Source organism: Trachurus trachurus, assembly GCF_905171665.1.
Source record: "Trachurus trachurus genome assembly, chromosome: 6".
Taxonomy (NCBI): Eukaryota; Metazoa; Chordata; class Actinopteri; order Carangiformes; family Carangidae; genus Trachurus; species Trachurus trachurus.
The window spans coordinates 33,044,564-33,057,984 of record NC_139897.1 but is presented as its reverse complement, the minus strand read 5'-3'; the positions used below and the strand labels follow the sequence as shown (position 1 = coordinate 33,057,984).

Sequence of the window (13,421 nt, the reverse complement as noted above, 5' to 3'; positions counted from 1 at the left end):
TCATGAACTTGAGTGATTTCCTGTAAACACAGAGCAGTTGTTCAGACGCCATGTTAGAGTGAACGGAGCAGAAGGAGAGAAACTGAAGTCTGAGACAAGTGAGTGTCAACACAACATTATTATTACTGTGGAGGGAAGAAGAGTCAGACGTAGTCCGTACATACGTCAGCACATTGTCTCAGATTCACCTCCACACAACTTCTTCAAACTCAGAACAAACATCAAAGGTCAAAGGTCACGGTGACTGGATGAACATGGATTTAATGTCAAAGTACTATGAGTGGTGGAGGTCGACAACCGGATCAGACAAGGACGTGATCATAGTTTGTCCTCTGTGTGTGTGTGTGTGTGTGTGTGTGTGTGTGTGTGTGTGTGTGTGTGTGTGTGTGTGTGTGTGTGTGTTCCCTCTCAGACTGACTGAAGTCCTGAAGATGAGTGTTAATGTGGAGAAACAGGAGGACAGATCAAAGTCTCCAGGATCCATCTGTCTGTCCATGAAGAGTGACTGGTCCAAACATGAACCTATTTACTTCAGACCTGGACCTGGACCTCCAGAGTCACAGTAAGAAACCAGACACAGACCTGTGTGCAGGGTTGGGAGAGTTACTTTAAGAATGTAATCCAGTACAATTACAAATTACATGTTAAAATAAAGTAATCGGTGACTTACTCTAAGTATCATATAATCAAAGTAATGTACTGGATTATTTTTAGTTACTTTTGGTCTACTTCAATACCAAACATGCAAATTAAGAATATCAGGCAGCCAGCATGCATCAATCCTCATCGATTAGATTACTCAAAGTCAAAAGCACTGAGTATCCCATAAATATGTGTTTGATTTTAAAAATGAAATCCTGACAAGAAGTAATCCCCATTTTATTAAATATACCAGCAATCTGATGACATATTTTTTCTACTGTAACAGATTACTGTTTCCTTTGTCTTTAACACCATTATACATGTAATCCATTACTCCCCAAGCCTGCCTTTGTGTGTGTCCTCTGTGTGTGTGTGTGTGTGTGTGTGTGTGTGTGTGATCCTGTGTAGAGCTGATGTGAGACAGATGTTCAGCAGCTGGACACTGGACAGTTACTGACTGACTGACTCTACACTGTTGTCTATGATGCTGCTGTGTTGTTTCCATCCCTCACTACAGTGTGTGGTGCTGGACGCTGACGTCACTGGACACTTCCCACAATGCATCAGTGATCAGAGAACTGATCAGTGATCAATGTGATGTGAATAAAAACATGTTTGTGTTTGCAGAGGTCAGAACCACAGACTGAGAGCAGAGTCTCCAGGATCCATCTGTCTGTCCATGAAGAGTGACCTTTTTTTGGGGGCGGGGAAGCATTAGGTGATAGTGACTCTTATCATGGACAGCCGAGGAGAACAGATTATGGATGATATCTTTATGGACACTTTTGTGTTTGTTTTTTGTTTGTTTGTTTTCCCTCTGTTTTTTTTCTTTCATGTGTTGTTGTTGTTTGTTTGTTATTTTGTCCTATGTGTGGCCCCTTCTATGTACGTGTACGGGTGGGTGTGGCTCGAGGGAGGACGGGAGGGGAAAAGAGAGGAGGGAGGGAAGGGTGGGAAAATGGAAACTAAGAAGGCTGTTTTTTGTTGTATCCTTATGCATTTGAAAATGAAGAAGAAATATATGTATCTTGTTTTGCACTTGATTTTTAGTTTGGTTTAATGAATAGCACAAAATTAAGAATTATTTCCTGGAATGTGAACGGAGCAAATAATCAGGTTAAACGTGGAAAAATATTAAAGCATTTAAAAAGATTCTCCCTAGATATCGCCTTTCTCCAAGAAACACATGTAAAAACAGAGAAACTCAGTCATCTAAAAAGAGAATGGGTGGGTGAGGTACTTGGTGCTGGACACTCTACAAAGAGAGCTGGTGTTGCTGTTCTATTTAATAAAAAATTAAACCTCATAGTTAACAATGTATTAAGTGACCCTCTCGGGAGATATATTTTTATTAATGTTTCTGTGGAGTCAAACAACTTTACTCTAGCAAATGTATATGCACCTAATGAAGACTGTCCAGGTTTCTTCAGCACAATTGAGAGTAAATTAGTAGATTTTGGTGACTCAACAATTATATTTGGGGGAGATCTAAATTTAACATTACATCCACACGTTGACAAAAGTGGGAAGATAAACCAACCGAAAAAATCTGTATTTACGTTATTAAAGTTAATGAATGCTGTTGGGCTTGTTGATATCTGGAGAACACTACACCGTGATGTAAGAGACTATACTTTTTACTCCCACAGACATCAAACTTTCTCAAGAATTGATTTGTTCCTAATTTCTCAAGATATTGTTAAAAATGTGACACAAAGTTTAATACATCCAATTGTGGTATCTGATCATAGTCCTATTCAGACTGACCTTGAATTAAAAACAGCATCAGTGTGCTTTAAACAGTGGAAGGTCAACGATTCTCTGTTCAGAGATCCAGAAATTAAGAAACAAATAAGTGAATACATTCATACATTTATGGATATTAACAAAAACTCCATAAATAATTTGCCAATGATACGGGAAGCATTAAAATGTTGCCTTAGAGGAGAGTTAATTAAGATCGGTAGCTTCAAGAAGAAGACACAGCAGCAAGAGGAAAGCAAATTGTTAACCAAAATTAAGCTGTTACAAAGTTCATTGTCCAACGAATACAAGAATGAAATATGGACAGAACTGTGCAAACTAAAAATGAAATATGATGACATTATAAGAGGAAACATTGAATATAAACTAAAGAGAGAAAAATTGAATGAGTATGAAAGTGGGGAGAAGGCAGGAAAGCTGCTAGCCTCAAGACTGAAAAAACAGATGACAAAAAATAAAATTTCTAGTATTAGATTACCAAATGACTCGATATCCTTCGATCCAGATCAAATAAACAAAACTTTTACTGAATTTTACAAAAACCTTTATGAGTCTGAAGGTGATGATAACCCTGAGTCATTAGAAAGTCTTTTTAATAATGTAAAGCTTCCCTTCTTAACAGAAGAGGAAAAACATACATTAGAGCAGCCCATAACTCTATCTGAAATAAATCAAGCCGTAAATTCTTTTGCTAAAAATAAATCTCCAGGGTCTGATGGTTATAATGCAGAGTTCTATCAGGAATTCAGTGGGGATCTATCACCTCTTCTTTTGCAGATGTATAACGCATCATATGAAAATGTCAGTTTTCCACCGTTATTTAATCATTCACACATTACATTAATCCATTAAAAAGGTAAAGATCCTCTTTTGTGCAAGAACTATCGTCCAATATCTCTAACCAACCTGGATAATAAAATCCTGGCCAAAGTTCTTGCAGCAAGATTATTTAAGGTAATTGGAAAGCTGATACTGTGACCAAACTGGTTTCATGAAGAAACGATACTCATCTGATAATACAAGGAAATTATTTAACATCATACAACATTCAAAAAAGCTCTCTCTGTCAGCTGCACTGTGTACTATTGACGCTGAAAAAGCGTTTGACCGCATTGAATGGTCATTCTTGTTTAATGCTCTACAGAAATATGGGTTCGGCACTAACTTTATACAGTGGATCAAAATGCTCTACCACAATCCTACGGCTTCAGTAAGAACGAATGACTCCCTTTCAAAACCTTTCACTTTACATCGAGGTGCAAAACAAGGCTGTTCAATTTCAGGTCTCCTTTTGAATTTAGTTATCGAGCCATTAGCCGAGAAAATAAGATCTGAAAATAATATTAAGGGTATATATATTGGAAGTCAAACATATAAAATATTGCTGTACTGTGATGACATAATTTTGTATTTAACAGATGTAGAATCCTCTCTTCTTCATCTTACACAAATCATTACTCAGTATGGCTTCCTGTCAGGATATAATATATATATATATATAAAAAGGTTATTAATTGGAAAAAGTGGAAAGATAATGGAGTAACTAGGCTTTGTCACATACTCTCTAATAATAATTGTAACTGTTTTAAAAGCTTTGACGAGCTAAACACTGATTATAATATTCCAAAGAGTGAGTACTTGAACTATATTACCTTAAGGCACTCTATTGAAAAATGTGTGTCGATAGATAAGCTGAGAATTTGTGTACACACATTTGAAAAAGTTCTTTACAGTCATAATCTGCCAAATAAAAATGCAGTTAAATTATGGTATTCAACAACGTAGAAGCATGCCACCTGCTCCCTCGCAGAATTAAAGCCGACAAACCTGCCGTGATCATACGGCTGGTGAACAGAAAGACCAAAACCGAGCTTTTAACAAGGGTGGCGGCTGAAAGGAACCAACGTGTATATGAACGAACACCTGACGAAAAGAAATGCCGACATCGCTCGAAAAGCCCGTTTGCTGAGGAGCCAGAAGAAAATACAATCTACTTGGACTGCAGATTGCAACATTTTTATCAAATGAAATGGTTCCCCAGAGCAGGCAAAAGTGCTTGTCGTCAGAAGCGTGGAAGAGCTGGATAAGTTTCAGTGACACCCACGGTAGGATCATTTTTGGTGATGATTTTTGCTATTTTCTTTTCTTTTTTCTCTTTGGACTATGAACATGCACTTGAACAGCCATGAAACTTTTTTTTTCTTTTTTTTCTTCTTCTTCTTCTTTTTGCGCTTTTTGCGCTGTTTCGGACAGAAGACGTCATCTATTTATTTATCTATGTATTTCTTCTTTGGACGGACTTGTTTTTTTTTTTCTTCTTCTCTTTTTTCTTCTTCTTTTTTTCCCCTTTTTTCTTTTTCACCCCCCCCCCCCCTCATTTTTGGACTTTGTATCTGCCCTGGAACATCTATGAAGCACATTTATTTTATTCTATTTTTTCTCTTTTTGCGCTGTTCCGGACAGATGTCATTTATTATTTTATTTATTGCTTCCTTGGACGGACTATTGAGAAAGCATGCTTTCTATTTTTGCGCATGCTTGCATCTTGCATACGTCAGCTGGAGGGAGGAGTGGGGAGGAAGGGAGGGAGGAGGAGGGGAAGAGAAGAGATAACAGAACATTTGGTCAGTCGGGTGCATATGGATATGTGTGTGTGTGTGTGTGTGTGTGTGTGTGTGTGTGTGTGTGTGTGTGTGTGTGTGTGTGTGTGTGTGTGTGTGTGTGTGTGTGTGCATGGTGTGTGTACGTGGGAGTATTCTAAGATCTATGTATTTATATTTCATAGTTGATCATATCTCTCTCAATAAATATGCAGGACCAAAATTCAGATATTGACCCGGAGAGTAATTTTTTAATAGGGTGATTGATTGCAATTACTATGCTGTTGATCAATTTAATAATAAATTTAATCAAATACAGGGAGTGTCGATCATACACTTTAATAGCAGAAGTCTCTACACAAATTTTCAAAATATAAACGATTATTTAGGTCAATTTACTACACCTTTCAGTGTGGTTGCAATCTCTGAAACTTGGCTGAGCCCGGAGAAAGGGGTAGACTTTGAACTGGACGGGTATGTATTAAATTTCACGAACAGAGCAAACAAAAAGGGAGGGGGAGTTGCTCTGTAGGTGGATGAAAGATTAAAATATAGAATGATTAACCACATGACTGCTGCTATTGATGATGTACTATGTGAATGCATTTCTATTGAGATTATTATGGAGAAAATGAAAAATATCACGGTCAGCTGTGTTTACAGAGCTCCCAGCTCTAGTGTTGAAAAGTTCAAGGAAGTGATGGAAAGCATGTTTGCAAACACTGAGCAGAAACACACTTTTATCTGTGGCGATTACAACATAGATCTATTAAACCAGAAAAATGTATCATCAACCGATGAATATATTGCTGCAATGTATAGTATGGGACTTCATCCGATAATTACCAAACCAAGTAGAATAGCGTCAAATTCAGCCACAATTATAGATAATGTATTTACTAATAATCTGGAGGACAATATAATTAGTGGATTACTTATAAACGATATCAGTGACCATCTGCCAGTGTTTGTTATTTTTGATTGTAAACATAAACTGATTAAGAAAGAAAATGCAACAAGACAGAGGAGAGTAAGAATGAAGGATAATATTGAGGCACTGAGATCTGAACTGCTTATGTATATGAAGCAATGGATGTTGACTCTGCATATGATTCTTTTTTGAACATCTTTTTATCCATATACGATAGGTGCTGTCCATTGCAACAATGCAAGGACACACCTAAAACTTCTGATAAACCTTGGATCACAAAGGGATTGATCATGAATGCATGTAAAAAAAAGAATACCTTATACAAGGAATTCATTAAACATAGAACGAGAGAAAAGGAAATTAAATATAAAAGATATAAAAATAAATTAACTGGTATTCTCAGGAAATGTAGAAGGGATTATTATAATAAAATGCTCGAAAATAATAAAGACAATACCAGGGGTACATGGAACATATTAAATTCAATGATTAGAAATAATAAACCCAGCTTCAACTTCCCTGATCACTTTATAGAAAATGGTAAATTAATCACTGATAAAAATGATCTGGTAGATGGCTTCAACAATTTCTTTGTGAATGTGGGGCCCCAACTGGCAAAGAAAATAAATCCTCCTCAAGGGGGAGGTGCTGAAAAATTCAATGGAGATAGGAACCCAGCCACAATCTTTTTGAGAGAGACAGATAAAAATGAAATTATTAATGTTGTTCGCAGTGTTAAGAACAAAAGATCTTTGGACTGGAACGGTCTAGATATGAGTTTGATAAAGCTAACAATTGACACTATTGCAGATCCCTTAACTTACATCTGCAATCTGTCATTCAACCTGGGTGGCTTTCCCTGCAATATGAAAACGGCCAAAGTGATACCACTATATAAAGCAGGAGAGAAAAACATTTTTACTAACTACAGGCCAGTTTCTCTGCTCTCCCAGTTTTCTAAAATTCTGGAGAAACTCTTTGTCGCAAGGTTGGACAACTTCATTGAAAAACATGAGCTGCTTATAGAGAGTCAGTATGGCTTCAGATCGAACAGATCAACTTCCATGTCCTTAATGAATCTAGTGGAAGAGTTAACGATTGACAATAAGAAATATGCGGTAGGTGTTTTTATCGATTTGAAAAAAGCGTTCGATACAATTAATCACGATATTCTTTAAGGTTAAAGAAGTTACATTGGAAATAGAAAACAGTTTGTGCAGGTGCAGGATACAAAATCGTCTCTTTTAAGTATCACTTGTGGGGTACCACAGGGGTCGATTTTGGGACCAAAACTGTTCATACTGTACATAAATGATATATGCAATGTTTCCAAAATATTTAAATATGTAATGTTTGCTGATGATACAAATATCTTTTGTATAGGGGAGAATCTTCAGCAGCTGTTAGAGACTGCCGCAGCAGAATTGGGGAAGCTAAAGTTGTGGTTCGATGCAAATACATTATCATTAAAATTTAATGATAATTTATTATATATTTGTTTTTTTTTATAGCCTATTTAATGATTAAATATTTAAAAAAAAACAAATTAATGCTGTTTGAGAACACGAATAAACAACTGAATACTTTGATTGAATTAATGATTGATAGTGTTAAATTGGAAAGAGTACATGAGAGCCCTTTTTTAGGAGTAATAATCAACCATAACTTTAGCTGGAAACCACATATCAAATATATTAGGTCTAAATTAATGCGCTCGGTAGGGATTCTTTGCAAAACAAGGTATAGCCTATATTAAATCATAAATTATTACAAACACTGTACTGTACACTTGTGTTACCATATCTGACTTACTGTGTTGAAGTATGGGGAAACACCTACAGAAGCAACCTACAGCCAATATACAATATGCAAAAGAGAGCAATAAGAATAGTGAACAAAGCAGGTTATTATGATTACACCAACGCAATGTTCATAAAATCACAGACACTGAAATTTTGGGATCTAGTTCTGTATAAAGCACATCATAAATTACTACCTGGCCATATACAAAACAAATTCAGTGATAGAGTGGTGCAAGGTAATGCAGCTGGTCTAATGCAAGTTTCGACCAGCGCAGCCTAGTGCAAAGTCAGATTGGAAGATTGGTAGATCACGCTGCGCTGAGATAGGCGTGGCCGCGCAGCAGGGGGAGGCGTCACAGATTCAGCTTGGTGCAGTGGAAGTTTTGTGCGAAAATGTCCCGCCGAGGTTGCGCTGAATTAACACAGCAGGGACGAACTGGCACTGAAAAGCAGCTGTGGATGTCCCAAAAGCAGGACTGAGGGTGGATGACTGCATGTCGCTGCCGTGTTGAGATACCACTCTGCCCTTGTGATGATCGCTTTATTTATTTATTTAGCCTACTTATTAATTCATTAGCGCGAGCGACCGCATCACGCAGCCGTAATGAAAAACAAAACACAAATCTTCATCTCTCTTAGTCCACCACAACAGCCTCGGTATCAGATAGTCAGTATATAGCCTACTACAGTATACTCAGCATCTCTATCACAGAAAAAAAGAGAAAAAAAGAGACGGACAGAGAGAGAGAGAGAGAGAGAGCGTCCTTTACGCTGATTTCATTCCGCATGGTGTTTGTTTATGTTGTGATTACACCTCTCATCTTGCTTACACAGGGTTTGAATAAATGTGAGTTTCTTTATTAGTTTATTAGTTGTTGTTTCTTACATTGGGCAGGGGTTCTCAGTGTATCAGATCAAACCTGATTAAGGATATTAGTAAACTCATTATTGGTCACTCTGAGCTCGGACCTCCGGACCAAAACAGCTGTTTCCTCCTGGGAGAGGTTCGGCCTCTGGCGTCGCTGTCTCCTCCGTCCATGTCCAAGTATAAAATGACAAACTTGCAGTGCGCATCGCCCTCCGCGCAGTTAAAGGTGAGGAGAGGAGCTCATTTGATTGGTGAAGACCTGACTCGGCTGTGTCAAACCCACTCCACGCCTTTCTCTCCTCCTCCTGTCTCCCTCCCGCCCTGTCTCCTCCCTCTTCACCGTTTGCGCCGGTGGGAGGGACGAGGGGAGGGCTTGCGCTGGTCTAAGTCTGACTGCGTGGCCCACCAAACTTGCGAAATGGACCTGGGCCACGCCCCGTTGACGTGGCGAAGCTGCCCTGAGGTTAGACTTCGCCCGGTCTACAAAACTAGGGCCCTATGTCTAAAATGTGGCAATACTGATGGAACTTTGTTTCATTTACTTTGGATTTGCCATAAAATAAAAGAAATGTGGTTTGGTATAACAAAACACGCTATTAACTATATTAAAATAACTATTCCAATAACACCAGAATCATGTATATTAGGAGATTTACATAATTTTACCAAGGTTCCACAAAAAGATAAGAAAGTGTTCCTCTCTTTATGCATGATCACAAAAAAGGTGATCATGAACAACTGGATCTGTTCCAAAACCCCATCGGAGAGGGAGTGGGTCGCCGAGGCGATGGAGGCAGTGAATTTGGAGAAAGTCGCCTTTGGTCTGGAAAATAATGATGTGGGTTACAGTATGTTGAAATTTGGGCTCCAATGGAAAATTATTTGATGTCGTTTAAGATGTACATGTTTTTGTCCTCTTGATACTTCGTTTGAGGTCACTTATGAAGTGTGTAGTTATCCAATCCAATCCAATCCAATTTATTTATGGAGCACATTTAAAAAAAAACCAAGTTGACCAAAGTGCTTTACACAAAAAACAGTGAACAAATCAACATTCAGTAAGAAAGCACAACAGATAAAAAACAGCAAAACCAATAAATAATAAGACCATAGTTGCTAAAATATTAGGATTTCAAACTGTGTTAAAAGCCAGGGAGTAGAAGTGCGTTTTAAGACGTGTTTTAAAAACAGCTAGGCTAGGGGCTTGTTTCACGTGAGGGGGGAGGGAGTTCCAAAGTTTGGGGCCAGCAACAGAAAACGCACGGTCCCCTCTGCCCCTGAGTCTGGTCTGAGGGACCTCCAGGAGCAGTTGGTTTGTGGACCTGAGGGACCGAGAGGGGACATAGGGCTTTAAAAGGTCAAAAAGGTTAAAAAGGGGCGAGCCCATTAAGAGCTTTAAACACAAACATTAAAATCTTAAAATCAACTCTAAAATGAACTGGGAGCCAGTGCAGCAATGCAAGGACTGGGGTTATGTGGTCAAATTTACGTGTGCCAGTCAAAAGTCTGGCTGCAGCATTCTGGACCAGCTGCAAGCGGGAGAGTGAGGACTGACTAACACCCATATATAAACCATTACAATAGTCCAGTCTTGAGGTAATAAAAGCGTGAACAACTTTCTCAAAGTCTAAAAACGATAAAAACGGTTTGACCTTTGAAAGCATTCTTAGTTGATAAAACCCGGCTTTTACTACAGAATTAATCTGAGTATCTAGTTTAAAATCACTATCCATTTTTACACCTAAATTTGTGGCCACTGGAGTGACAAAGGGTCCAAAGGGACCTAGGTCCATTGTAAAGTTCCTTGGGCTGCCACTAGGTTTAAAAATGATGACCTCTGTTTTACTTTCATTAAAATTTAAAAAATTTAAGGCCAACCAGGCTTTGATGTCATTAAAACAGTTTAAAAGCAAATTAAAAGGGCTTCCATTGTTTTTAAGAGGCACGTAGATCTGTGAATCATCAGCATAAAAATGGAAAGAAATGCCATATTTCCTTAAAACTGAGCCAAGAGGAAGAAGATACAGGGAAAACAGGATAGGTCCAAGTATGGAACCTTGGGGGACTCCACATGAAAGTGGGGTTGATGACGAGGTAGAGCCCCCAAGGCTCACTTGAAAACTCCTTTCATTTAGATAGGACCTGAACCAATCCAGGGCTATTCCTTTGATGCCAACACAGTGCTCAAGGCGGGAGATGAGTATATGATGACCTACTGTGTCAAACGCTGCTGTTAGGTCTAAAAGCATGAGGAGGGCACAGTCACCAGTGTCCGTTAAAATAAGAAGGTCATTAAAAACTCTTAAAAGAGCTGACTGTGTGCTATGAAATGATTTAAAACCAGACTGGAATACCTTAAGAATGTCATGCTCATTTAAAAACGACTGTAATTGAGAAAAGACCACCTTCTCCAAAATCTTTGAAATAAACGGCAGTTTAGAGATGGGGCGGTAGTTGGAGAGCACCAGCGGGTCCAAATTTGGTTTCTTAATTAGAGGCTGTACTATCGCCTGCTTAAAATAAGATGGGACAACACCAGAGGTCAGACTACTGTTTATAATTTCAAGAATACTCATGCCAATTGTGTCCCAAACCTCCAAACCTCTCAAAAAGACGAGGAGGGATGATATCAGACGGACAGTTTGATGGTTTGAGTTTGGAAACAACTTCAAAGAGACAGGAGAGGGAAACTGGTTCGAACTGGTAAAAAGCAGCAGGGGACTGGGGAGTAATGGATGGGTCCGATAGAGGAGTCAAAATATTAGCTCTTATCTTATCAATTTTATTTACAAAAAATTGTAAGAACTTTTCACAGATCTCTGGGGAAGTTTCATAAAACGTGGATTGGGGAGGATGTAGTAACGCATTAATTGTATTAAAAAGAACGCAAGGTTTATGGCTATTTTTAGATGTAATATCAGAGAGATATTTACACCTCTCTTTTTTAAGGATTCTCTGGTAGTTCTGCCAGCTACTTTTGAGAATGTCATAGGAAACCTGTAGTTTATCTTTCTTGAATTTGCGCTCAGCCCTCCTACAGGCCTGCCTGGCAGAGCGCGTTGTCTCGTTCATCCATGGTTCCTGTTTACGCTTACTACGTTGTGAGGACCATCAGCCACGTTTCCGTGACAAGGAGAAAGTCCAGGGCCCTGGAGGAGAAAAAATCCTTCAGAATGAACGTCTTATTTGTTAGTGATCTTGCGTTCACTACCGCAAACTTGGCGGAAACCGGGAGGGGGGACAGTGTGGGGGGTCGGCACAGAGGCCGAAGGTAGCGGTGATTAGCGCCACCTTTGCGGGGGCGAGATTACCTTTTTATGGGAAGAACAAGACACAATTTTGGTGCCGGCAACAGGTACTAAGCTACTGCCAGCAAGGACCACGGAGCTCGAGTGAGTCTCCAGTGGAGCAGTTAATACCCTGTATGGGCAGTGGGGGGCGCTGTTACAGGGAATAATGTGCTGAGATTGAGTAAATGGACGGGGTGCATGTTTTGGTGATAGTCATGGGGCCGACTGGACAGCATGCTGGATGTTTGCTACTAGCATTTGGCTACCCTGGTTATTTGGGTGGATTCCATCACCTTTAAACAGTGACGGGCGTTCCCAGAATAAATTAAAATTGTCAATGTAGTTTACGGCACGGGATCTACAGGTGAACTGGAGCCAGGAATGTAGGCTGAGGATGCGACTGAACCGCTCCGCGCCCCGGCCAAACGTGGGAATTGGACCGGAGATGAAGACAGATTTGCCACAGCTTTTTAACCAGTTGAAGAGAAGGTTGAAATGATTCTTGGTTGCCTCCGATTCACGCCGGGAGTTGTCGTTTGATCCAATGTGGAGTACAATCCTTTTGATGGAGTGTGGAAGTGAGGGCAGGAGCTTCTGGGCTTTATCTAAGATGATGGGGACCGTAGCACCAGGAAAGCAGTGAGTAACTGCATTTAGAAAACGAATATCCCTCGTTATGGAATCACCAATGATCAGAGTGGTGGGATCAAAAAGCGGACGAGGAGGTGCAAACGTGTGATTGCCTTGGCAGAGTGAGAGACGCCCCGATGGATCAGGCTGTCCTGAGGACAGCTGCCTGGGCTGGACTGGGGGAACAGACGTGGGTTGGACAAAGGAAGCGGGGCCAGAATCAGTACGGGCTGCTCGACTTGCCCGGGGAGCTGGGGTGAACACAGGTATGGAGCGACGGGACCCCGGGAGGAAGTGCTTTGGCCCAGCGGGGGGGGGGGGGGGGGGGATTTAGAGGAACCCTGTGATAGCTGGGAGAAAGGGGACATGGACTGAGAAGACGCGGGCAGAAGAGGGAAATCCTGTTCACTGAGGATGTCAAATTTGATCTCCAGGTGGAGACTGAAATGATGAGGTTCGGGGGATTTATTCCTTGTTTTCCCACTAGTCTGGATCCAGTTGGTTTCCTGATTCGGGGTAGAGCTGGCCTGGGCCTTGAGATTTGCCCCCAGGCGTAATCCTGGGGCAGGGAGGAAAGGAGAGACAGCCAGAGGATGAGCGGTGACAGGCTCCGGAGCAGAGGGGGGCGGGGCCGTATCCATGGCGACGGTGATCTCTGCTCCCAGCGCGCTGCCGGTTCTATGCTGGGCTGGTCCGAAGACGATAGTGTCCATGAACTTCTCCGCTTCCTGGATCTGATAGAGGTTGGAGATTCTTTTTTCTAGTTCGCGGATCTTTCCGGCCAGGAGGGTACAGTTGTCACAGCCTGGTGGCGAGGTGAGCAGCGGCATTGATGCGGATGTGATCCAGATACACTGAAACAGAGGAAGAAAAAGCGACCAGCAACAAACAGCC

At 40.5% G+C, this 13,421-nt stretch overlaps 2 protein-coding genes across 2 annotated transcripts in view; both read left to right on the top strand.

Moving 5' to 3' along the window:
* Positions 1 to 13,421, top strand: part of LOC310987541 (NACHT, LRR and PYD domains-containing protein 3-like) — a 136,013-nt gene that overhangs the window by 94,279 nt on the left and 28,313 nt on the right. The window lies entirely within an intron of this gene.
* LOC310987961 (uncharacterized protein) overlaps positions 40 to 13,421 on the top strand; it is a gene marked incomplete at its 3' end in the record, with an annotated part of 132,801 nt that continues 119,419 nt past the window's right edge. Inside the window, exon 1 of the mRNA XM_083974430.1 lies at positions 40 to 98. The remainder of the gene's footprint in view (positions 99 to 13,421) is intronic.